Source organism: Vulpes vulpes, chromosome 3 (genome assembly GCF_048418805.1).
Source record: "Vulpes vulpes isolate BD-2025 chromosome 3, VulVul3, whole genome shotgun sequence".
Classification (NCBI taxonomy): domain Eukaryota; kingdom Metazoa; phylum Chordata; class Mammalia; order Carnivora; family Canidae; genus Vulpes; species Vulpes vulpes.
Window position 1 is genome coordinate 132473054 of NC_132782.1, and position 25436 is coordinate 132498489.

Here is a 25436-nt window from a genome sequence, read left to right on the forward strand (position 1 = left end):
TGAAAAATTAATAGAAAAAGAAATTTTCTTGTAATTCTTGCAACTTGTAATTCAACTACCAAAAGATAAATTCTATTAACATTTTGATCATTGTATATTTTAATTTGTAGTATTTTCTTCCAGGTTTTATTTTTAAGCATTTAAAAATAACAAATACATTTTAAAAAAAACTTTGTGTATGGTTTCTTTTGAACAAGGCTATGAATTGGGGTGCCTGCGGGGCTCAGTCCGTTAAGTGTCTGCCTTTGGCTCAGGTCGTGATCTCAGGGTCCTGGGATCTAGCTCCACAGTGTCTGGCTCCCTGTTCACTGGGAAGTCTGCTCCCTCCTCTTCCTCTACCCTTCCATCCTACTTGTGCTCTCTCACGCTCTTTCTCTCTCTCTCTAAATAATAAAATCTTAATAAAAACCAAGACTGTGACATTAAACATTTTCTGAAAATCATATATGACTTCTTTTTTTTTAAGATTTTATTTTTTTCATGAAAGACACAGATAGAGAGAGAGAGAGAGAGAGAGAGAGGCAGGCAGAGACAGAAGCAGGCTCCATGCAGGGAGCCAGACGTGGGACTTGATCCCGGGTCTCCAGGGTCACACCCTGGGCTGAAGGTGGCACTAAACCGCTGAGCCACCGGGGCTGCCCCATATATGACTTCTTAATAATTTATCATATGGCTCTACCGTAATTTACTTGACAACTTCCTTATAATTGGAACTTTCAGAAGTTTTTAGTTTAGTCTAAATAATGCAGGGATAAACATCCTTGGGTATCCATCTTGAGATGTATCTGATTAGGATGCTATTCCTAGAGGTGGAATTTCTAAGTATGTATTTATAAGGCTTCTGATACATGTTGTCATGTAGTTTTCCAGAAAGTTTATACCAATTTATTATTATTTTGATTACAACATACTCCTCAAGTCTTTCATGCCATGCTTTGTGAACAACCAACATCCCATCACTTAAATAGTGTGGTCAAATTATCACACTAATGCTGACTTCACCCTAGGCTTTGAACAATTAATGATCTCTGCTTTAGATCAGTGGCCTGTGGCTCATTAAACATGAACATTTGAATTTAAGTGTGACAGACAATATGAAAATATTTCTTACACGTCTTTCATTCAAACTGTGGAAACTTCAAGTAGGAGAATGTTCCAAGGGGACAATTCTGTGGCTGGTATATTGAGTTGCGAAAAGCAAAATGGCATCATCTAGAATTCAAAATAATCATTTTAAAGACCTCAATTTCCCTAGAGCTATGACTGTGTCCTGTCTGACACTCTACTTCTCTGTGAAATCAGAACATGTAGCCGATGTGATGGTTTCTTGGCCTCTTTTTTCTCAGTCTCTCTTCACCAGTGTTAACTGCATTTGTGACCTGAAGGAAATTAACAGAGAAGTGAATCGGATCATGTTCCCATTCTCCGCCCTGCTTAAGGATTTTGTCCAAAACTCAGCATGACAAGCAGACTGCTGATAATTTGGAGCCTACTTATTCTAACCCCAAAGACTGCCATCCTCCCCATCTTTCTCATCACATCCATCTTCCCACATTCCACCTTGACCTTCCATGCCTCTATACTTGGATTATCTTTGTCTCTCAGAAAAGTCTCCCCCTGGCCCATGCAGCCTAGTAAATTGTAGTCATCCAATCAGATCCCACCACCCACCCCCGCACCCTGCCACATACACAGCTCCAGTTCATAAATGCCAAGACCAAGATTCATATGTTGTTAGGTTCTTTTGGTTGTAAGAAACAGAAATTCAAGGTACTTTCAGTAATGAGGGGTTGTTATTTTTATGGGAGACCAGGTAAAGAAGCCTGGAAACCAAGGAGCAGCTCCTGCTCAAGATCCAAGATGAGCCTTGTATCCAAGTGGTTCTCTCCCTTCTTCAGCTATCAGAGCCAAAGATCTCCATCCTCCTTCTCTATTGCTATGGTGACTCCTAATCTTGCTTGCCCTGTGTATCTTTGTGTGTCAGCTGCTTTCTCCTTTTTCCTCTGTGGCTCTCTACACTTATAACTGGCTCCCTCTATGCCTCCCCATTCAAACTTACCTGAAGTGGTTTCCTGGGCAGATCTTCTCAGACAAGATCATTTCACAAATGTATATCCATCCCCTGGTTTGGCTGTGGCCATCTTACCTTGGGCCAGTCCAGTAGCCACACCATGTTTCAGCCCCTACCTAAGGCCCTAATTCCTGTAGCAGGGGACTGTGGGAGGGCAATTGTCCTTACAAAGGGATGAAGGGCAAGATGGGCATGTAGCAAGTTGCTAAACTTGGACCTAATAATATTACTTTTGTGGATAAGATGTAGGACCATAGCTCTCATTTGTTTCATATGTTGTAAAGGAGAGGGTTTATAGTCATCCTCCAAGCAGCATCAGATCATCCACACAATATAATGTCGTGGAGCAGTATCAGAGAGACACTTCTGGAATTTTGTTCTATCTATTCCTAGAACAGTAAACTGTTGCCTAGTGTTCACTCCGTTTTCAGCCTTTAAGTGAGGCTTACACACTTAGAAAAGCAGCCTTGACCACAGCTCCATTATCAGCTCTTCGCCCACCCTTACCTCCCATGTGTCTTCTATAATTCACTTGGCTTCATTCTGCAGCTCTCACTGCCATCCCCAAGACATCCTCCTCCTTCCCATGATCCACTCTGCTCTGGCTCAACACTTGCTGCTTGGGATAGGAGATACCTCTCTCCCACTCATGATTTGCCAGCACCCCTTCTCTTTACCCACCTTCTACTCCAGTCTCTCTCCTCCATCCTGAAGGAGGAGATTCAAAATTTAGGGCAATCTGGAGTATTGCTTTTAATGAGTTTTGGATTGAACTACGGCTGAGAAACCAACATGTTCTATTTACTTCAGAGATTTGTTTTGAGGACTCAATGAAATAACCTATAAATGCTTTGAATGACACCTGCTCTTAATTATTACATCTTTGTATTTGGAATCCTCTTGGCTGCCCCCTGAGTTGTTCTTCCTTTCAGAGTGGGATCTGCCCTGTGGTATAGTCCAATTTATGGAGAGCAATTATACTCCCAAGTGAGGAGGGTAACGCATTTCATTTAGAAAAACCACAGACTATTGCTAGTAATGTTTGTTGAGAGCTTATCAATATCAGACCCTTACATTTAGTGTTTTGCAATTTTTATCTAATTTATTCCTCATGAAGTAAGTGCTATCATCCCCTCACTTTACTTATTAGGAAACTAAGGCACAGAAAGATTAAATAATTTACCCAGGGTCCCTCAGTCAGGATGCAAACTGGACAGTGTTTTCTAGAGTCTGAATCTTCTGCCACTGAACCATGCTGTCTCCAGTAGCTAATGTTTATGCAGGAAATGGTCTTGAAAATCCTCTTGCCTCTGTGGATGGGAAATATTGACTGAGGGAAATGAAAGTTTTTTCTAAAATGTAAAGCTTGTTAGAGGCACAAGAAGGCCTAGAACCCAGGACCCTGCTTTCATTTCTCACACTACTCTACCTTTTTTTTTTCACTACTCTACTTTATGGTAATATATTTTAGGCTAATTGTCTATATAGACATGTCTAGAAATACTATCTATAGAAATCTATAGATATACTATACTAACATCTATAGAAATACTATCTTCAGATTCTTTTGCTTTGAGGGAATTGTTTCTTTGTCCCATCTATCAAAACAAGCTTCCGGTTTCAGATGTATTCTCAAAACCTGAAGCAATTACATCACCTTTTTAGGCACTTTTTAAGTTTCCTAATATATTATATGTGGTGGTTGAGTTTGACGACTAGTTGGTAGACTGGATTTGCAGTGAACGACAAAAGTTTTAAAAACTTAGGGACCAACATAGAATTGCCATTTCATTTTTGCAGGGACAAAAGAGAAAAAACAAAAACAAACTACCATCTAAAATATTATCATCGGGATCCCTGGGTGGCGCAGTGGTTTAGCGGCTGCCTTTGGCCCCGGGGCACGATCCTGGAGACCTGGGATCGAATCCCACTTCGGGCTCCCTGCATGGAGACTGCTTCTCCCTCTGCCTGTGTCTCTGCCTCTCTCTCTCTCTCTCTCTCTCTCTGTGTGTGTGACTATCATGAATAAATAAATAAAATCTTTAAAATAAAATAAAATAAAATAAAATATTATCATCATTCTGTAAGTGAAAGAATATTACAACAAAAAAACTAGGAAGACTATAATCTTAAAATAAAGGAGAAGTCATTTACAATGAATACTATGTATTTTACAGAAAGACAATAAATTGACCTAATTGTTTTCATTTCATCACAGACCAATGACAGTTTTGTCATGGATCAACATCTAGCAGTCTAAGTTAGGTGAAACTTTGAAGTTCTTTCTAGCTTTTAAACTCTGTGATTTTTGAGCATCATTTTTTTCCATTTTAATCATTTTAGAGGTTTCTGGTTGTCAGGTCTTTGTAAATTAATCCTCCTTAAGCCTGTCCTTAAAGGCTTTGTTACATTGTGTGTGGAATGACTATTGGAGATTTTAGATTCAGAATAGTAATGCATGGACATAGAATTATCTGTCCCCTATCTTAACATTTGGCACAGCTTGAAGCGATTATTCTGAACTCTGACCTTTCTCCCCTGTCTCCTTCAGCACAAAGGAGTCAGGCTTACACGGCTGCTGAAAATCTTTTTTCTACTGCCTGTGAGTCCTCTGAGATTTGACTCCTGCCCAGGATCTAATCAGGGAATTTTGCCAATAGAGGGAAAAATTCCTCAAGGAAAGAACACTCAACTCCATGTAGCAACCTAGGAACAAACCGAAGTCTGCTCAGATCCCCCATTGAATCTGTCCCTTGGAAAGTGCATTTCTTTGTTTCCTACTTCGTACTTCCACATCCTACCCGTGTGTTTGGGGTGAGGAAGTGAGGCGAAGGGGGATAGAGGATACCAGGACTAGAGCGGAAGTGCATTGAGGACCGAGATTTGTCCATCCATTTGCCTCTGCAGCGCTAGCAATCTGCCTGCCCACAGCAAGTACTCCACAGATGGGTGTGGAATGCACCACAGTTAAGCAACCTAATTTATTAACAATGACCTTTGATAGTGTGACTACTAGTGTCAGTCTCTGTGATCAGTGCTTTATTAAAATTATTTCTTTTTTAAGATTTTTTTAATTTTTAAGTAATCTCTGTGCCCAATGTGGGGCTCAAACCCATGACCCCAAGATCAAGAGTCCCACTGAGCCAGCCAGACACCCCTAAAAATTATTTCTAATTCTTACCAGAACTCTCTTTTGTACATGAACCATTATTCCTATTGTATGGATGAGGAAATTGAGGCACTAAGTAGTTAACTAGGCCAAAGGCATTGAACTAATCTTTGCAGTGCACTGAGCTGCGGAGGCTGCACATGAGTCAGGCTTCAGGAAAAGGAGGGGAAAGGCAGCTAGCATTTTCCTCCTAGGGCTTAGCGGAGCCTCTTTCCCAGCCAAGTCTCTGCATAAGCAGAGAGGCAGCTGTGTCATCATCACAGAAGAAGGAATTATTGACTTTCTTCATAGGCTTTCAGATCTCTGAGACCATTTAGGTCCATCAGGAAGTGAAGGGTAGAGCCCAGACCAGGACCCGCCCTGCTGTCTATCTGGTGCTTCACCCACCCTGCAGACACCAGCAAAAAATAGAAAAGCTCCTTGTACTCATCAGGATGACCAACTGCCACCCCTTACCACAAGTATTAGTAGCTTAGCACAATGAAAGTTTACTTCTTGTTCCTGTCACAGTGCAGTGTAGGTAGGGGGTGGGCCTGCCCTCTCCCCTCTGGGTTCTTGGTGTCCTCTTCACTCAGACAGCAAATGAAAATGAAAACACAGCGCAAGGATGGTACCTGGAAGGGTTTAATAGGCCAGGCCTGGCAGTGACCCATCTCACTTCCACTGTCCAGAATTCATGTCCAGGTGGCCGTATCTAACTGCAAGGCGGGCTAGGCTGGGCAATGTAGTCTGTGCTTGGGAAGAGCATTCATGGATGTTTGTGAGTTCTAGAAGTCCCTTTTGAGAGAAGCCTGCTTTCACTTTGTAGTTTTGTCCTGGATTTATATGGGCATTTGAACTTTAAGTCCCTATAACTTATTTAAACATGGTTTTCTTTGAGGTCACTGCAATTAGCATGCTTGCGAGCAGGGGTGGAAAAGAGAGGGCCGTAGTAGTCTCAAGCAGCTAAAAAGTTTTATATGGCTCTTCAAGGTTCCTTGTCCTGTTTTTGTTGTTTGGTTGATGGAATTTTGTTTTGCTTTGCTTTGTTTTTTTGTTTTGTTAACATTTATATAGAGTTACTACCTGCGAGCTGCTATACTAAGCACATGACATGAGTTATCTTTGTTAATCTTCATAGTAATGCTGGGAGGTGAGTACTATCATCTCTATTTTACAGATTTGAACACAGAAGCTTAATGAAGTTGAAAGATTGATCAAAGTCACAAAGCCAGTAGATATGAGAGTTGAGCTTTTAACCTGGGTCTCTTCCACTCTAGATCCTATGCCATCCACCCCATCGTTCTGTGGCTGGCAAGCTCCTGGCCAGAGCCAGAGCCCGGTCCCAGCCTGGGACAGTTCTCTGAAGTCTATGCATCTCTACTATGTGAATTCCATTTGTTGACATTGGGGCCAACCCGTGCCCCCTGTTGATGGAAGCTGCTGGGGCATACGAGCTCCTACAAACACTCTCCCCATGTGAAGGGATGAGAGAATTGCAGCAACTCTTCCTTGAGTATAAAACAAGTTATTTCATGTTTATACATTTTTGGTCCACATTTTAGAGACTAATTTCACCCAAAATGATTAATTTATGTTCAGCCCAGTATCTCCTAAATAATATTTAATTCAATGGGCTATTTCAAAAGAGATACTGCAGTAGTTCTCTTAAACCACTATGGTTACAGGCTAGTCGGATCTTTCACTACATGCTCTTAAATCCTTAGAACACCCTGGGAGTGAAGCACGGGATCAATTAGGGCAAGCCGACTAAAGGTTAATTTAACAGAGCCCCAAGCAGATGCTTTGCCTGTCCTCACAGCTCGATGGTCTAACAAGCTGAGCTACTTTGTGTAAACAGCATTAAAAGCATAACTGGACCGGGGTTGTGTATCTACCCCACCATTAGAGAGTAGCTTAAAGAACCTTATTAGAAGGAAACCATTGGGTGGGAGGCTGGGGAGCAGAAGGGAGAGAAGGGGCTTGTTGAGCTATTGAACTCTAATTGAACAATAAAGCAAGCCTTATTATAAGGCACCATTCCCAGTACTCAGCCTGTGACCCCCTTTGGGAATTTCAGTGTAAGCAGAATTTAATCACACACCTGTCTTTCCAGGGCATCCTACCCACTTTACTTGCCTCTAGTTCAAGTCACCAAAAGGTGTGAACAACAGATTTTGAAATCATGCTGCAGGACTCTGTAGGGAGCACTCAAGCAGCACAAAGCTGGACCAAAGTGGTGATCCCATGGCTCAGGAATCAGGCATGGAACTGGTGCCAGTCCTCTGCATTCTTCTCTACAGTGACAGCCATCATGGCAACTGGCATCCATCCATATGTTAATTCCTCAGGTATTCATTACCTCAGTTTTAAGTGATTCCCATGATGGTAGGGGAGTCCCAAGAGCACCTGAGTCCCCCACTCCTCATCTAGCACAGTGGTTCTGTATCCTGGCTGAGTATCGGAGTCACCTGGGGAGCTCTTTTAATATACTGATGTCTAGGTTCCTTCCCAGGGAGATGGTATTTTTTACAAGCCATCCTGGGAGGACCTAATGTACAGAGTTGAGAACCATGGGAGTGGCCTCCACCCTTCTCCAGCTGGGTTGAGTAGTTTGATCCTGGACATCTTAGATACAGAAATTAGAAAGGAAGTGGGCCTCAGAGCTGCTAACCGTTGGGTAGGCGAGCTGTGCATAAGCCTCTATTGCACAGGAAAGGTGGTAGGACTGTATGATCCTAGGTGGTCGGCTCCCAACTCAAGTTGCTTGCCTTTCCTTCTCCCCACCACGTTGCCTTCTTACCACATGACAATTTAATGTATTCAATGGAATATTTTCTGTATGTCAGGTGCTGTGCTGGGCAAAATAGAAAGAGAAGAAGAAAAAGACCTGGTCCTTATCCTCAAAGAGCTTAACAATGTTCACTAGGGAAGTAAATAGAATAGGATGGAAATCAGTTTCCTACTTATTAAGAGCTCTTATTAAGGGTTCCATGGGATGAGACAAAAAAAAGGTAGGATTGCATGACGTTTTCAGAGATTATTGGTGCTTCTCCACATTATAGAGATAATTAAGAATTTCAGTGTCTTTTCTTCCAGTTCCATTCCCATTCTCTCTCATGTGTACACACACACCTTCTTCAGAAATAGGAAAGGACTAAACATATTTTAGATACTAGCCACAGGCCTGCTATCTTTTTTATATGGCACTTGTTTGTAGGAAAAATGGGATGAACTAAAGTTTAATCCAGGCCCCAGAGTCCTTCTAAGAAACAGGAGCCCCCATCTAAGCTAAATGGGCCTTTATATGTGGCTGCTTCAGACCCCCACATTCATTCAGTCAACTAAGCTTTGAGCCCTGTTATGCAGACATAATGCTAGACACTGAAAATGGAATTATGAGCCCCTAATCTACTGGTGCTTAAAATCTAGTGGGGAAGACAAATGTCAATGTATAATTACTGTTGTAAGTGAAGCTATACATGAGGTATGTGATATTGTTGAAATGGAAACAGACCCAGAAAAAAAAGAAAGAAAGAAAGAAACAGACCCAGGAAATCAGGGAAGGACCCCTCAGAATTTGGTCATGAACCTGAGCATCCCATCTACGATGTGATGGCTTAGTAAAGAGGTGGTGGTGGAGTTTCATTCCACCCAGAAGGAAATGTAGGAGTGAATCAGTGAGGATGGGCTAGATTGGTGGTTCTCGAAGTGTGGTCTTCAGGCCATGGTGGGTATCAGAGGTTCTTTCAGAGGTTCTATGAGGTCAAAATTATTTTCACAGTTATACCAGGATGTCATTGCTCCTTTTCACTGGGTGGATACTTGCACCCTTGATAGAAAAGCACCAGTGGGTAAAACTTCTAGGACTTCGGCACCAAGCAAGGCAGTGGCACTCAACTGTACTGGTAACCACTGAACCACTGTATTCTTTCTCCATGCACTTGTAGGGGAGGAAAGTCAGCTTCATTCAGAAATGCAGTAGATTAAGCAGTAAAAGCTATCTTTTTAAATCACTACCTTTAAGTACACATCTTTTTAATATTCTCACTGACAAATGGGAAGTATGCATAAAGCACTTCTGCATATAGATGTGCAGGGGTTGCCTTGAGAAAAAGCACTTGTTTGATTTTTTGAGTTGTAAATGGAACTAGCTGCTTTTATCACGAAATACAGTTTTTGCTGGGGGGGGGGGGGGGGGGGTGGGTGGGAACCAACCCTACTGACCATACACCATAAGCCATAGTTTGTGGTTATTCAAACTTGAGTTCTTGGCAAACTTTTTTTTTTTAAAGAATAAATAAAGCCAGCCTGTCACTTCTGTTTGTTGCCAAAGATGAAATTCAAGCCTTTAAACAAAAATTAGAATTTTAGAAAATTTGTAGCTACTACAACGAGCTTGATAGCTCCCTAATACTTAAAGATTCCAATGAGTTTGATGATGATATTAGTTAATGTGATTTTTATGTATATTATATAATGAAATATGTCAACATCTGGAAGGGCTGTTTAACTCAGTGAACCAATCTTTTCCAAATAACCAACATATGAGGTTACCAAATCATGCATGGGTAAAGGATCCATTCAAAGTACAAGATAGCCTAATGGATTTAATGTAGCAGGGTATGAAAAGTTCACTGATATAATTTCAGATTCCACATTATAACTGATTTTTAAGAAACTACCACTTGTCAAGTTTTGATGTATTATCCAAAAAAGAATATCTGCAATCATCGGAGAACACTATTAAAATATGCCCCTTTAAAAAAAAAATATATATATATATATATATATATATATATATATATATATATATATATATATGCCCCTTTTAGCCATGTTATCTGTTTGAGGCAAGATTTTCTTCACATACCTCAACAACAGTAACAAAGCAGATTGCAACTGATTAAATGCAAGAGCAGAGATGAGAATCCAGCTGTCTTCAATTAATCCAGAAATTTGCAGAAAATGTGAAACACTGTCATTCTCACTAGTTTGTTTTGGATTTAATGTAGCAGGGTATGAAAAGTTCACTGATATAATTTCAGATTCCACATTATAACTGATTTTTAAGAAACTACCACTTGTCAAGTTTTGATGTATTATCCAAAAAAGAATATCTGCAATCATCGGAGAACACTATTAAAATATGCCCCTTTAAAAAAAAAAATATATATATATATATATATATATATATATATATATATATATATATATATATGCCCCTTTTAGCCATGTTATCTGTTTGAGGCAAGATTTTCTTCACATACCTCAACAACAGTAACAAAGCAGATTGCAACTGATTAAATGCAAGAGCAGAGATGAGAATCCAGCTGTCTTCAATTAATCCAGAAATTTGCAGAAAATGTGAAACACTGTCATTCTCACTAGTTTGTTTTGGAAGCTAGCTGTTTTTCATAAGAATATGTTATTTATGTTAACATGTAATAGTTACACTTTTGTTATTTTAAAATTAATATATGCACATTTTAAAAATTTCTCAATTTTAACCTCTAATATGGAAATACTGCTAGATATAATCCACATAAACAAAAGCTCTTTGGGATCATCAATTATTTTTAAGAGTTTAAAGGGATCCTGAGACCCAAATGGTTGAGAAGTTTGGCTAGATTATTTTGCAGTAACAAAATTATCTTGAATCTCAGTGGCTACACAGAACAAATGTTTATTTCCCTCTCATGTAAAATCAGGCAACTCTCCAAAGACAGCTGTCCTCTATGTGCTGACTCAGCAGCCAGGTCACTCCATCTTGTGGTTCTGCTGTCTCAACATATGGCCTCCACCGTTGCAGTTCTAGAAGAGAAAGCTAGAAGATGGCACATCAGCTCCTTACTCTTTTGCTGTGTGTCACGTCCACTCACAGCTCACTCAGCAGAACTGGTCACTGGGCCTCACCCAACTGCAAGTGGGCTGGGAAATGTGAGAAAGTTTGTAAATACTTGGTGAGCACAAACGGCTCTAGGCACTATGGAACAAAGAACTTGTGCAAAGAACTAGTGAGAAATAAGCTCTGTTGGAAGAAGTGTTAGGGTACATGTGGAGAGATGAAACATAATGCAAGAAAAGGCAGGGGAGCCTGTAGGGACCAGATAGTGTAGGCTGTCCTCATAAGCTACGATGAAGGTGGTCTTTCTCAGAGCAATGGAAGACTTTGGACCACTGGACAGCGACAGCCATCAGCTGTATCTCTTGTTGGCCCACCATAGCTGTGAGAGGAAGTGAATGAAGGGGCACAGAAGTGGAAGCAGCTATGCTATGCTGACAAATGGGACTGTTGGGGAAAAACCAAAATCTTGATTTGTGGCCCTTGACAACTTATGTTGTGTAAATACTTCCACCATGGCCAATTTCATTACCAATTCGATGCCACAAAATGCAAAGTCAGGAGGAGACACACAGGATCAACTCTTGTGGGCCTGCAGAATTGGGTTCAGTGACACTGAGGCAATAAGGCAAGTTAGGAAGCTAGTCTAGCAAAAAAGATGATGACAGTCTAAACTTTCCTGTCCTTGGAACACACAGCTGGAGTTAACCTAGCATCCTCGGCATGTCGGTGGCTGAAACCCCCTGCTCCACCCCAAACAACCACCATCACCACCACAAATCACCAAGATTTTCCAACTGTTGCTGTGACGTGTGAGGGTGAGAGATGTAGCTGTCTCCCTTGCATTCATCCACACTCTTGCCTCCAGTACGAAAGTATGGGCCTCCATCCTTGAAGAATCAGCAAAGAAATATCTCCTCCCCCTTTAGCTCATCTTCCCAGAGCCATGTTTGCAAACACCCTCAGATGTTCTGGCTTAACATTCCTCCCCAACTGTTCCAAGGAGGGAGCAGCCCAGAAAGCTTCCAGAAAGGCCCGACTTGGGTTTCCAGCCTCCCCTGATTTACATGAAAAGATTCACAAGAATCAAAATAATTATGGTCTACAACTATAGGTTACAAGACAAACTTTTGCATGTTTGTGAATGAGATGAAAACCATTGGCTGGCTGACTTAGAATGGATCCAGATGATGTCTGGCCAGGACGAGGGATGGAGTGAGGGTCCCTACCCCAGGGCTCCCTTACTGAGTTACAGTTACCTGAGGCGTAAGGCAGCAGATAGATGTGCCCCTCATGCCACCTAACCTTGGGTTTAGCTAGCTCACCTAGGCTCTTTTTCCTTTTCCCTTTCCCTCTGCTCATTTCCAGAGCAAAATAAAAGCTTGTGTGTACCTGAAGTGGCACCTGCAGGGCTGCTATTAGTGTAGCTCTGCCTCTCAGTACAACAGGTGTCCCTCACAATTTAGCTCCTGAAGTCTGGTTTGTTTTTCTTTCTCCAGAGGGCCATATGGCTTTTTTATTTGAAGAGCTTGTCTGAGGATGCCTGGGTGGCTCAGTGGTTGAGTGTCTGCCTTTGGCTCATGTCATGATCCTGGGGTCTTGGGATCAAGTGCCGCATTGGCCTCCCCAAGAGGAGCCTTCTTCTCCCTCTGCCTATGTCTCTGCCTCTCTCTGTGTATGTCTCTCATGAATAAATAAATAAAATCTTTTAAAAAATGAAGAGCTTGCCTGGCTCAAATAATAATCTCCACCTCCCTCCCTCCTTCCTGAACTTTTCCCTTCCTTCCTTCCTTCCTTCCCTTCCTCCTTCTCACTTTCTCTTTCCTCTTTTCTTTTCATATAAAGCCCCAGACTGAAGTCTTCCTCAGCAGCCTCACCCATCCCTCCTGCTGGTTCTAGAAGTTACTGGCCCTGAAGCAGAGTGACACAACTGCCCTGGTTCTAAGGTTCCCTCCTCCTATCTCTCCCTGCTGCACAAACCTCCTAGCAAGAGCTAGAAACTTCAACCAGATTTGGTCATATTATCTGCATCTCCATTAAAGGTTTTACATAACCCAAGTCACCAGATACAGAAGGATGCAAAGAAGGGCAGCCAAGGTTGATGTAGTAGGCAGATGGGCAAGAAAATGCCACAAAAACCTGGATGCCACCAAGTGCTAACATTCTCTCTGGAGACAAATAAGTCTGAGACTGAAGCATGGACATACAGTTTTCTATTTTGGAAATTTCTGTGTTTTTTTTTTTATTCCTAATTTAACTGAAACCACTGAACAGAAGACCTGAATGCAAAAGTGGATATACCTCTTTATTTCACTGGAGTTACTTAATCCAAATATTCCTGGCTATGCAGGCACAAGTCCCAAGGAACTACATTAAGAGGTTGACTTCTTATATAGCTAAGCAAAAACATTTCTTAAAAAGATGATCTCATCACCATCATTTGATGAAATGTAGGACATTTTAACATTAAATATTTCAATGAGTTCAGCATGAAGAAAACCCACTACATTGTCCTTTTTCACCCAGCAAAAGACAAGTGAAAAGGGCACCTGGGTGGCTCCAAGGTGGTTAAGTGCCTTCAGCTCAGGTCATGATCTCAGGGGGAAGTCTGCTTTTCCCTCTCCCTTTGCTCCTCCTGCTGCTCCCTCTCTCTTAAATAAAATTAAAAAAATCTTTTAAAATAAATAAATAAGAAAAATGGGTTTAAAGTTACAGTTCACTTAACAGCATTGGAGAAGCCAAATCTCAGTGCCTCCCACACCATCCAAGAGAAAGAGACTATATTTGATAGCTATCCCCATTGGACTTATGGAGAAATGGAATCTCAGAGGGGTTAAACATCTTGTTCAAAGCCACACAGCTAATAATATCAGAGCTAAAATTCAAACCCAAGATGCAATACTTTGTATGAAAAAAAGGGGTAACATTTTCCCAGCCCCAATATTGAATCAATTTTACCAGGATTGTTTTTCCTGCTGTATAACTCTCTGCCTATCCTATTGTGTTTTTGATTTACAAGCAAGCCTACTACCAGGTAAAGAGATTCTGGAATAGATTGAGTCCCCCCTTGTAAATTGAGTCCCCCTTGTAAATTATTAGCTTCTTTATTACAAATCAACCCCAGCAGAGTCTAGTTATCATAAGCCTATTTCCTGAGGCCTCTGAGGCACTGTTGGGGAAATGAAGAATAGGCTGTGGGGTTCTTAGACTTGAAAAACCTGATTTTCCTGCCCTAGAACTCGAAGACAATGAACATGCTGACAAGCACTAACAGGGCTGTGAGGAACAGCTCTGGCCAGGCTGTGACCAAGTGGGATGGATCCTCCACCTGCCAGCAGATGGATCTCCAGCCAGGTGTCATGAGTACTGACTCTGTGACCTTGGGCATGTCACCACACCCTCACCTGAGCTGCAGCCTCATCATCTATGAATGGCAGAGATTTGAATCAAATGATCTTGAGGGTTTCCTCCCGGTTGTTAGAAACAACAGTAACCAAGGACATTCACAGGACGTTTTCTGCTGCTAACCGAAGGGTCAGGCACTTCTCCCCTTTAAGCTGCATACAGTCTGGGCACTGAAGAATAAGACTTCTTCATTATTTTTCCAATGCCTTCTGCTTTCACCAGCCTTTCACCTCAAGACAAATACTGGGCCAGCCAAGCTACTTCCCTTTGAGGAGTTCGTAAGTGTGGCTGACATGTAATTCACGTCGCTCAGTAGTGCACGGTACTCTCCAGCAGGCACTCACTAAGTAGTAAAGTTATCATGGGGTTATGTCTATTGCTCGATCACCTGATTCAGCCCATACCCCCAAAATGTCCCCAGAGGGCACACGTCTCATATCCAAGTGGGCAGATACTATTACCACGCCACCTCAGTCCCCTTCCTCCTCTTGTGTTCCATAGAGGTGACTCATGGCCAATCAGAAGAGTGTCAGGGGGAATGGACTCTGGATGTTCCTAAAGCTCTGGTCCCAGTGACAGAACAAGGCTGGGTGGGCTTTACTGTGGCAGAGGAGGGGGGCAGGGCCCACCTCAACCCAGCGTGGCTGGGCTCCAGGGCCTCACTCAGTGCCCTTCTAATAGTTGTATATGTTGGCCTCTAACTTCCCGTCTTCGAGGGGCCTAGGAGAGGCAGGTGCCATTCATTTCATGGCCTCCATTCTCTTTTTCCTCATTCTCCCTTCCCTGTGGAAATTTCCCCATTGTTCTGTTCTCCCATATGGATTGGGGGATGGGGACAGGTCAAGTTTATCCCTCACACAGAGACCACTAACTAGTATTGGAGCAGTGAGTAGTTCTTGGGAAGGGAAACAAGGTAATGGAGGGATGGGGGAGAAGAATCAGTTTTCACTATATCCCCTTTTGCAGTTTGAATGACATACGAAGAGCATGAAATGCTTGTTCAATAAAATAAATTTTTTAAAAAAGAATCATTTTTAAAATCTTCCTACAGGGCCTAATTCTTTTTTCTGTTGGGAAACTTAGCACTGCCCAACCCTTACAGAAGTCTCTCTCTAAGTCTCCCCCCCCCACCCCACCCCCACCCCGCCCTCTTTCTCTCTTTAATTTCATTTAAGGGACACCTGAGTGGCTTAGTGGTTGAGCGTCTGCCTTTGGCTCAGGTCATGATCCTGGGGTCTTGGGATCGAGTCCCACATCAGCTCCCTGCATGGAGCCTGCTTCTCCCTCTGCCTGTGTCTCTGCCTCTCTACCTGTGTCTCTCATGAATAAATAAATAAAATATTTAAAATAATATTTATTTTAATGTATATCAGAAACCATTGCCAAATTTCTAGTTAAAATTGTTTTTTCTGGAGCCGCCTGGTGGCTCAGCTGGTTAAGCATCTGACTCTTGATTTCAACTCAGGTTATGATCTCAGGGGTATGAGATCAAGCTCCATCAAGCTCCAGGATCAGGCTCCTCCCTGAGCAGGGATCCTGCTTCCACCCCCCCTCTCTGTCCCTTGGCCCTGCTCATGTTCTCTCTCTCTCTCAAATAAATGAATAAAAACTTTAAAAAAATATTCTTTCTATGTCTGTCTAAAGCTGTGGTCTGCCTTGGAGCCACTGAGCGTGTGAAGAAGAAGGGAGTTTGTAGTGTTGAGAAGAGGGCAGGATTTAAAGTCAGGCCAACTTCCATTCAAGTCCTGGATCTACCACTTATTGGCTTGAGTGGGACTCATGTTCTCTAAGCTCAGTTTCTCCATCTCTCTGAAACAAAATCGAATTACCTGCCTTCCCATGAATCATGACAGTGAGAGCATACGCTTTGGAGTCAGTTCACTTCCTGCCACTGTCACACCCCAGCTGTCTCATGTCTCAGCCTCCGCTTCCTCAACCATAAAATGGGGCTAATAATAGCATTGGCCTGATTAAGTTGTGAATTTTAAATGATATGATGCATGAAGAGTCCTCAGCAAGGTAACCTACATAGGGAAATAGTCACTAAATTGTTGCTCTTTCTATCATGATGTTTTTGTGAGAATAGTGTAAGATGAGGTGCCTGGTCCTCAAAAATATACATGTGAATTTTTTAAAGTTTATTTATTTTTTAGCAATCTCTACACCCAATATGGAGCTCCAACTTGCACCTCAAGATCAAGAGTCACAGAAAAGAGTCTTGTCTTTTTCTTTTTTAAGATTTTATTTATTTATTCATGAGAGAGAGAGAGACAGACAGACAGACACAGAGACATAGGCAGAGGGAGAAGCAGGTTCCATGCTGGGAGCCCGATGTGGGACTCATCCGGGACTCCAGGATCACACCCTAGGCTGAAGGCAGAGGCTCAATCACTGAGCCACCCAGGCATCCCAAACATGCATGTTTCTAACATTACTTTTCCTCTAGGTTCTTTGTCTCTGTGAAGATTCCCTATGGGGAATTCCCTGTGCCTGGCCTTTTTAACTGCTCTCTTTATCAACTAATGAACTCCTTTTTGGCTGCCCATTCATTACAAAGCTCTCATGTGAAAAAATCAACTGGAATGGCAAAAAAGGGAGGATTCTAAACTTCTATAAAGTGGGAAGATTCCGTAAAGTTTCATCCTTCCTTCCTTCCTTCCTTCCTTCCTTCCTTCCTTCCTTCCTTCCATCCATCCACAGAAAATGGTAGGACCTGGGATTGCAGAATTGATCACAGATGTGGTCCTTCCCCTTGAGGTCCTTCCCCTTGATCACATCTCCTAGTGAGATGTGAGGAAGGCATGAACTCAAGTCTGTGTTGGCCTGAAACTTCTTTGCCCTCCCAGATCAAAAGGCTTATAAGAAAACTGCAATTGGGGCACCTGGGTGGCTCAGTCAGTTAACTGCCTTCGTCTCAGGTCGTGATCTCAAGGTCCTGGAACTGAGCCCCACGTTGGGCTCCATGCATCTCAGGGAGCCTGCTTCTCCCTCTCCTTCTGCTTGCCACTCCCCCTGCTTGTGCTCTCCTTCTGTCAAATAAATAAATAAAATCTTTAAAAAAAGAAATCTGCATTTGTGCTCACCAAGTCCCCCCTAAGTTTGAGTTAAATGTACCCAGGAGAATTCCAACTGAATAAATTACAGTCCTACAGTTAACCGTGGCGGGGGGCGGGGGGGTGGGCAGCCCTTTTAATGCCATACATTTAAGAGTCAGCCTTAAAGTGTGGTAAATTAAGCAATTCCCCCAGAGTCTACATAACATACAGCAGTTTGTTGGCTTTTCAGGCTTCATGGGACTGAATGGAGGTACCAAAGAAAAGTTGACAACTTTTCAGGCTTCCTTTATTCTCAGGCACATACTCACCCTGAAAGGATACTGGGGTTGAATGTGGCCAAGCAGGTGTGTGGGTTTGGAAACGGCAAAGGGCCATCTGAGTGCAGGGCATCATGGTCACTACTGCAGCTGCTGCTGAGGGTGGGAAGGAGCCCAGAGTTTCTTGAGGCTTTAGTGTGGGTTTGTATGACTGGAACTCAATGGAGTTATGTCCCATCCATTCAATCCATCAGGACCAATAGAGCAGCCCCTAACTGTCAGGTGCTGGGGCACAGCCCTGAATGAGATAGACAAGGCTCTCCAGCCAGAAAGAGGGAGGGTCGTAAGTAATCACTTAGGCATGCTGACAAAGCAGAGGCCTTGGGCCGGTGTGGTCCAAATTTACTGAAAATGGGCTTGGATAAGGTCTTCCTCTGTCTATGGCTGGGCTGCCCACATTGTTCACAGAGTCAGAAAGGCATCATGATGGAAAGAGGTACATAGAGAGTCAGGAAATGTGGGATTCAATCACATTTGAGGACACATTGCACTTCTCTCTCAGACTTCTCAGTCATTAAGGGAAGGATTTTGAAAAAAGAAAAAAAGGATGTCTAAGGACAATCTGGTTCCAACAAAGGTTCTGATTCAGGAGTCAGGAAATAGGCTGTGCCATGTGGGTCTTCCTTGCCACTCTGAGAGTGCTTAGCCAGCTCTTGCACACTCGTGTGTGTACGCACATGCAACCCCCCACCCACACACACACACGTACACCGTTGCCCCCAAAGTGAGGACACTGAGATCACTTGCTTCTAGTCATGTCTTCCCTCCCAGTATTGGATGGCGACTGGGGCTCTCCTTGGCCCTCAAAATCCAGTAAAACTGTATAGTGTCACCCACATACCCTTCCCCAGTTCCCATGACCTATGGAAGTCAAAAGCCCTCTTGAATATTTCTGGGAATGCAGGGGAGCGGTGCGGTGATGTTCCCTTTGCCAGCTCTCTGGCTCCTAACTTGAAGGTACTGGTCACAGGGCCTGCCCCATTTTCCAAGTGTGTCTTTGCCTCTGCCAACACCAGATCCTAACACACATGCCTGTGAGTGATTCCCTCACCGGCACCCCGGAGTAAGGGATTGTGTCATATTTATTTTCCCACTTAGCACCAGCCTACACCCAGATTGTAGTAGGTGTTCAATGTTATTTGATGAATAAATTAAAGGAAGGGAGGAATGTTGTGAAGGATGTCACTGAGAATACTTTGTTTTATTTTTCTTAATAGGGAACGTTTTTAAATTTCTGTTTTTTAAAAAAAATTTATTGAAATTCAATTAATTAACATATAATGTATTTTTTTTTTTTTTTTTTTAGAGAAGAGGGTAGAGACTCTCCTTTTTTTTTTTTAAACAACTTTATTTTTTTTTTATTTATTTATGATAGGCACACAGTGAGAGAGAGAGGCAGAGACACAGGCAGAGGGAGAAGCAGGCTCCATGCACCGGGAGCCCGACGTGGGATTCGATCCCGGGTCTCCAGGATCGCGCCCTGGGCCAAAGGCAGGCGCCAAACCGCTGCGCCACCCAGGGATCCCCCATATAATGTATTATTGGTTTCAGAAGTAGGGTCAGTGATTCATCAGTCTTCTATAATCCCCAGTGCTCATTACCTCCCGTGCCCTCCTTAATGTCCATCACCCAGTTACCTCATCCTACCCCCCCCACCCCTCCAGTGACCCTCAGTTTGTTTCCTATGATTAAGAGTCTCTTATGAGAATACTTTGAATGGCAGCTCAAGGTCAACTCAGGAGAAAAATGTGTTAAAATCAATAAAAGTTGCTTCTCATCCAGGGTCATTCTTGTCCTGCCTCCTTCTGATGCCTTTCCGGGTCCCAGGCCAACCACAGGCTGCTGAGATAATAACTGACAATGACATTGTTAATTCATAAAAGTTCAACACATTTGCTCCCTTTCCCAGCCTGTTTGCTTTCGGAGGCTTCCTCTGTCTCTGCCCGCCCCTTCCAACTGGGTCAAGTATCACCACTGTAAAAGGCCATCCCCGCTCAAGCTAACCCACACCTACCAGACCCAGAACTGAACTGACTTCACAGCTCTGTAGCTGGGCTCCCTTCACCCTTTGTACAGAGCTTGCTTCCAGGAATGATCACTCCGCAGCACTTTTGTTGTTTCTCCAGCTCACCCTCTAGATCGTGAGCATTTGTGTGATTCCTTATCTAGCTCAATGCTTGAAACATAGGAAGACCTAGTACATGTTTTCAAAGTGAAGAAATAATGAAAAAAAAAAAGAGTCTGGGTGCAGTCATTGTGAGAGTCAATGAGCAAAAATAAAAGAAATGCTTATAGCAAACAAAAGGCAGAGGGGGAGTAAAAATTTTTTTAACGGAGAGAAAGGTGGAATGTTCATTCAGCATTATTGAACAGATAAGTCATTTGGCAAAGCATGCTGAGGGAGGACCGGGAGTCTAAGCCCCAGCTCCATGTTTTTTCATACTGCCTTTACCATCTCTGTCACATTATTTTTGTTTGTGTTTTGCAGCCTTCTGGGAATTACAACATCGGCTCGCTGTTCGCTGGGTTTCACAATTCAAGCACATACCATGAGGCACATACAATAATTGCTTTTTATATATCCAAGAATTTAAATTATATTTTGTTTTGCAAACCTCATGATACCCCTTCGAGATAACTGGAAACACCTGGGGATGTTGTGAAACCAGGCCTGAGAATGGCCATTTCCCAATGGGCTCAGCAGGGCTTCCACAATGAAGAAAGAATACACAGTTCTGAGCTCGCTTGTAGCCTTCTTTACATGTGCTTCTACTCCTATGCTTAGATTTTGTGTGCAGCTCAGCTGGAACCTAGGGACAAGTGGCAGGATAGTCCAAATTACAGAAGAATCAAAAATGTACATAGAAGCAAGTACTTTCCTTCAAAATAGTCCATTAATTTAGGCAAAGAATTTTGACTTGAATTAGCAAAAAATTGTTTCTATTCTGTACTTTACTTTGTATAGACCTGTATAGGCAACTAAAATGATAAATGATAACTACCAGTCACCTCTGGCTACTGAGCCCTTCAAAATTCAGTCTAGTCTGGCTAGACTGAATTTTGAAGACTTAGTAAGAAAAAAAACCTCAATAATTTTAATATTGATCACATATTTAGAAATGATACTTAATATGTTGGTTAAATGTTATGTAATTAAAATTAATTTCATCTGTTTCTTTTTACTTGTTTTTAACATGGCTACTGGAAAATGTTATATTACATACGTGGTTTGTATTGTATTTCTATGGAGCACAGGTGGAGACAATGCCTATACACACTCAGTAGACTATTTTTATTTATTTTTTAGGTAATCTCCACCCAACGTGGGGCTTGAACTCACAACTCTGAGATCAAGAGTCTCACACTCTACCAACTGAGCCAGCCAGGCACCCTTTTCAGTAGACTATTAAAGCAAAAAATCATAAAGCCTGGATTGCTAACAGAGTGAAAGGAGAATTCATTTCAGGGGAAAAGGTAGTTTCATTTAGACAAAAACTTAACTTTGCTTGAATTATTCTGCCATAATTTTCATTTCACAGTGTAACCCTTTAATGAGCTAATGCTCAGAGTTTATAGCAAATGGAAATTCTTTGTTTTTGTTTTTTTTAAGATTTCATTTTTAAGTAATCTCTGCACCCAACATGGGGCTCGAACTCATAACCCAGAGATCAAGAGTCACATGCTCCACTGAGCCAGCCAAGCACCCTGAAATTATTTCTGTATTACAGAATTAGTGGGTGTAGTAAATATATCAAACTGCCATTTCCCCCTGAATGAAACACTGCACCTAAATCTTTAGATTGTCATGATTGCTTTATGTATTTCCCTACCTCATCTCTGCACTGTGAGCTCTTTGAAGACAGAGACCCTGTGTAAGTCATCTGTTAGAGTGACCAACCATCTTGATTTGCCCAAGATTGAGGGTTTTTCTGGGACATAAGATTTCAGGTTATAAAACCAAGATAGTCCCAAACAAACTGGATCAGGTTGGTCACTCTGTGTGCAAAAAATCCCCCAGGCCCTTCAATATTCCTTGTGTTTGATATATAGTAAGTGCTCCATAAATGTTTAATTTGACTTGTACTAAAAACCGTGAACTTGTACTGAATGTTTTCCCATTTGTGTATAGACACGCCCAATAGAACTGAAGTACCTTCTAAATCAAAGAAGGATTAGTATAAGATTTTTTTAAAAAACAAAACAAAACAAAACAAAACAAAACATGACAGTTGACTAGAGGTTATATAACTGGGCATCTTCCCGGGCATTAGCTCTGCAAGAACTATCTTTTGTCCCTGTCAGTGGAACTTTTTTCCATCTTCTTCCCCTTGGCCCCACCTATTCCAGTTCCACCACAGCCCCCATCTGCACCTGCTGACTTAGGAGGCCCCTTGTCATTGCCAAGGACACTAGTAAGATGGGAGAGACAGTTTCTTGAGCTCAAGGAGTTCCAATGTATACTGTCAGTCAAGCAAATGCAGCACAGTTATATGTGGGGGGTAGGGGAGAAGGCAGGGGGATATGGGAAAGACTGAGGACTGGAAGGAAGAAAGGAGAGTTCTCTGATCTGTTGCTGGCTTCATCCAGGAAAAAAAATTAGTATAAGTGGTACCTGGATCCTGTGACCCCAGCTCAGAAACCTTTCCACAACAGAGGAAATCCCACAGAGTGATTAAGAGCCTGGGCTCCAAAATCAGAGGCCTAGGTTACAACCTGGCTCTGTATTTGCTGAATTTCTCTGGGCTTCTGTTCCTTATCTGTAAATGGTAACAAGAGTATTTACCTCATAGGCTTATTGTAAAGAGTAAATGAGCTGATGGAAGTAAAGTGCTTTGTGCAGTTCCTGGCACATAGGAAGGACTGGATGTGGGTGCCAACCATAATTATCCCATCACTCAAGGCCAAGAGAGAAAGTTGGTACAAGGAAAGAGCATGGACTTTGGAGTCAGACTTGGAAATATTTCAGTTCAGATCCACATGATTGTGTTTCTTTGTGCTTCAGTTTATATATTTGTAAGGTAGAACTCAGCCTTGAACGATTACTGTGAAAATTAAATGGGGCATAAGAATGGTGCCCAGCACATGGCGATCAGTGAAGGTAATTGGTGTTGACTAATGAAGAGAATTGGTAAGATCCTTTCTGTGTTCAACTCATCTTCTCCAATCTAAGTCCGGGAGAACCCAGTGGGTTTTATCTTCCAGTGCACCTTACACTGTCTCAGTTCTAGAAAGTACCCTTGTAATGTTAAAAGCCTGCCTAGCACTCAAGATCCAGCTAGAACCCACCTTGACCTGAGTCAAGTTGGGTGGCTTTTGATAAAGTCAGCATTCCACAAAGTTCTTAGAAAATGGCCACATAGAAAAATAATAATACAGTGATTTCATAAACAATTCACATATCCTTTCTCCTTTTTCAATGTATTGCTAAAATATTCTTTATTTAAGCATGGTGATAATAGATGATAGTTGCTATTTTTCAATGTCTTTACTTGGCAAAAGAAAAAGTAGGCAGCCTTTTAGTAATCACCAAAGTGTTTCTCATTTTGTTTCGCTATTTTGCTGATAGGCAAAACCCAAAAAGTTTAGGAACTACTTTACAGTGTATAAACGAGAGAAAAGGGGGAAAAGAGATGGAGAAGGAGAGATGGAAAAGGGGCTGGTCAGAATCTGCAGTCTCCGTGTGGCCACCTTCTGCTGGTTGAAGGGGGGTCCCAATGATCCTGTCCAGGTGCTCCCTAGGCACCCACATAAAAGGCTACCGTGAAGAGTATATTCATTTGTTAGAATCAATAGTGATCTATTTAATTCCAAGTTGCAATGGGTAAGATTGAATTCCCTGGTTTTATTTTTTTAAATTTTTTAATAATTAAAAACATGTTTTTAAGTAATGTCTATACCCTACTTGGAGCTCAAACTCCCCACCCCAAGATCAAGAGTTGCCTGCTCTAGCAACTGAGCCAGCCAGGCCCCCTCCACGAGTTTTAAAGCAATGACTTTCAAACTGCAATGTGCATCAGAAATGCCTGAAAAGTTAGTGAAACTCTGCGCCCACCCCCAGAGACTCTGAGTCAGTCCATCTGGGGCATCTGCATTTTAAACCAGCCTTCTGGGAATTGCTGATGCTGGTGGTCCTCCGGCCAGCCAGCCAAACACTGACCATTCTGTGCTCCCCTGTATATCCAAAGGCTCACCCACCCCAGGCCTCCATCTTTCCCAGCCTCTGTCCAGATGTTGCATCTGCTTTCACATATGAACAACTCTCAGGTGTCCATAGTAATGGACCTTAGTAATGAAAAGTCTCTAATGGTCCTAGACTAGGTGGTGTTCCCCTGAATCACAGTGAAGTCTTATTTCAGTGCGGGCACCTATTTATTTAAAATTCGTAAGTATTATGAGTGTCTCTAGGTCCTGACACAGCAGTACGCCCCCACCCTCCTCATCACTGCTTCTAATCCACTTCTGGTGAGAGGAACTGCTTTTCCTCTGCCCCGCTGATACTGTGCCAGAAGCATGTTCTGTTTCTTAGAGCAGGTGCTTAGCAGTTTGTTCAGGATCAACTCTCTGCATTCAGCACCCCAAGTTTCCAGATGCCACAGGAAAGAAAATGTGGGCTAAGAGAAGCTACCTCTGGTTGATTTAGAAAAAGCAGAGAGAGAAGCTAACGTGGAAACTGGCTCTTTTGTTTTCTCAAAATCACTAATTACACTCATTTCACCTTCAGCCTCTGCTTGTAACACTTTTCCATTTTCTTGTTTTAGTCACCACTTAGTGTTGCTGTTAGATTTTAATCATCTTTTGGCAAAACTCCTGACCAGTATTCATGCAAATACCCCAAAAGAAAGGGGGGGGGAAGCTTCCCTGTACCCCCTTCTGGCAGCCAGCGTCCAGGTGTTTATCCAGAATCCTAAAGACTTTTGAAGGGACTTTACAGGTATGAAAAGCTCTCAAAGCGATTGATTTACAAAATGCCAACTTCTGTCCAACCTCACTCCTCAAAACCTTGAGTTTCTGGAGGAGTGAATCTTTGGGGCCTGGGAACAGAGCCTCGGAAGGACAGGTGAAGCAAAGACTTGCTTTGAGTTCCACAGAGAATAATTGAAAAAGGAGGCATGTGAGTGTGGGGGAAGGGTGTTCATTCCTGTGTTGGAAGAACAGAAGAGGACCATATTTTGCGTTTTAATTTTTTTTTTGGTGCAAGGCAGATGGGCTGTGGATTGACACTAAATAAATCCTTGAATAAATGAATCTCTCAGCTCTGGGGAGGGGGCGGCGTGGAGGGAGTGGGGGATGGTAGGAAGTGGCTGGTACATATGGAGCCGAGAACTTTTTAAGGAAAGAGGGATTAAAGCAAGCACCTCGGGGCATTTAATAACTGTGGCATTTTATTCTTGCTTTATGTGGATTATTGAGGATTATCTGCTAAAAGCAAGAGCCCGGTCTAGTGTTACTGTTTGACTCACCCTTCAGCCTCCTCTCATTTAAAATCTGTCTCCTCCATGATTTTCTCTTGGCTAAAGGCAGACAGCTCTGGAGTGTAACCGAGGTTTTCCTCAGAAATGAAAGGCTCTACGCAACCAGCCTTCTCTAAAGGCCG

At 42.4% G+C, this 25436-nt stretch overlaps 1 non-coding gene across 1 annotated transcript; it reads right to left on the minus strand.

Moving 5' to 3' along the window:
- Positions 1 to 21157: 21157 nt before the first annotated feature.
- TRNAK-CUU (transfer RNA lysine (anticodon CUU)) lies at positions 21158 to 21230 on the minus strand. Its single transcript has one exon. It is a non-coding gene; the product is annotated as a tRNA-Lys (tRNA).
- Positions 21231 to 25436: the final 4206 nt, after the last annotated feature.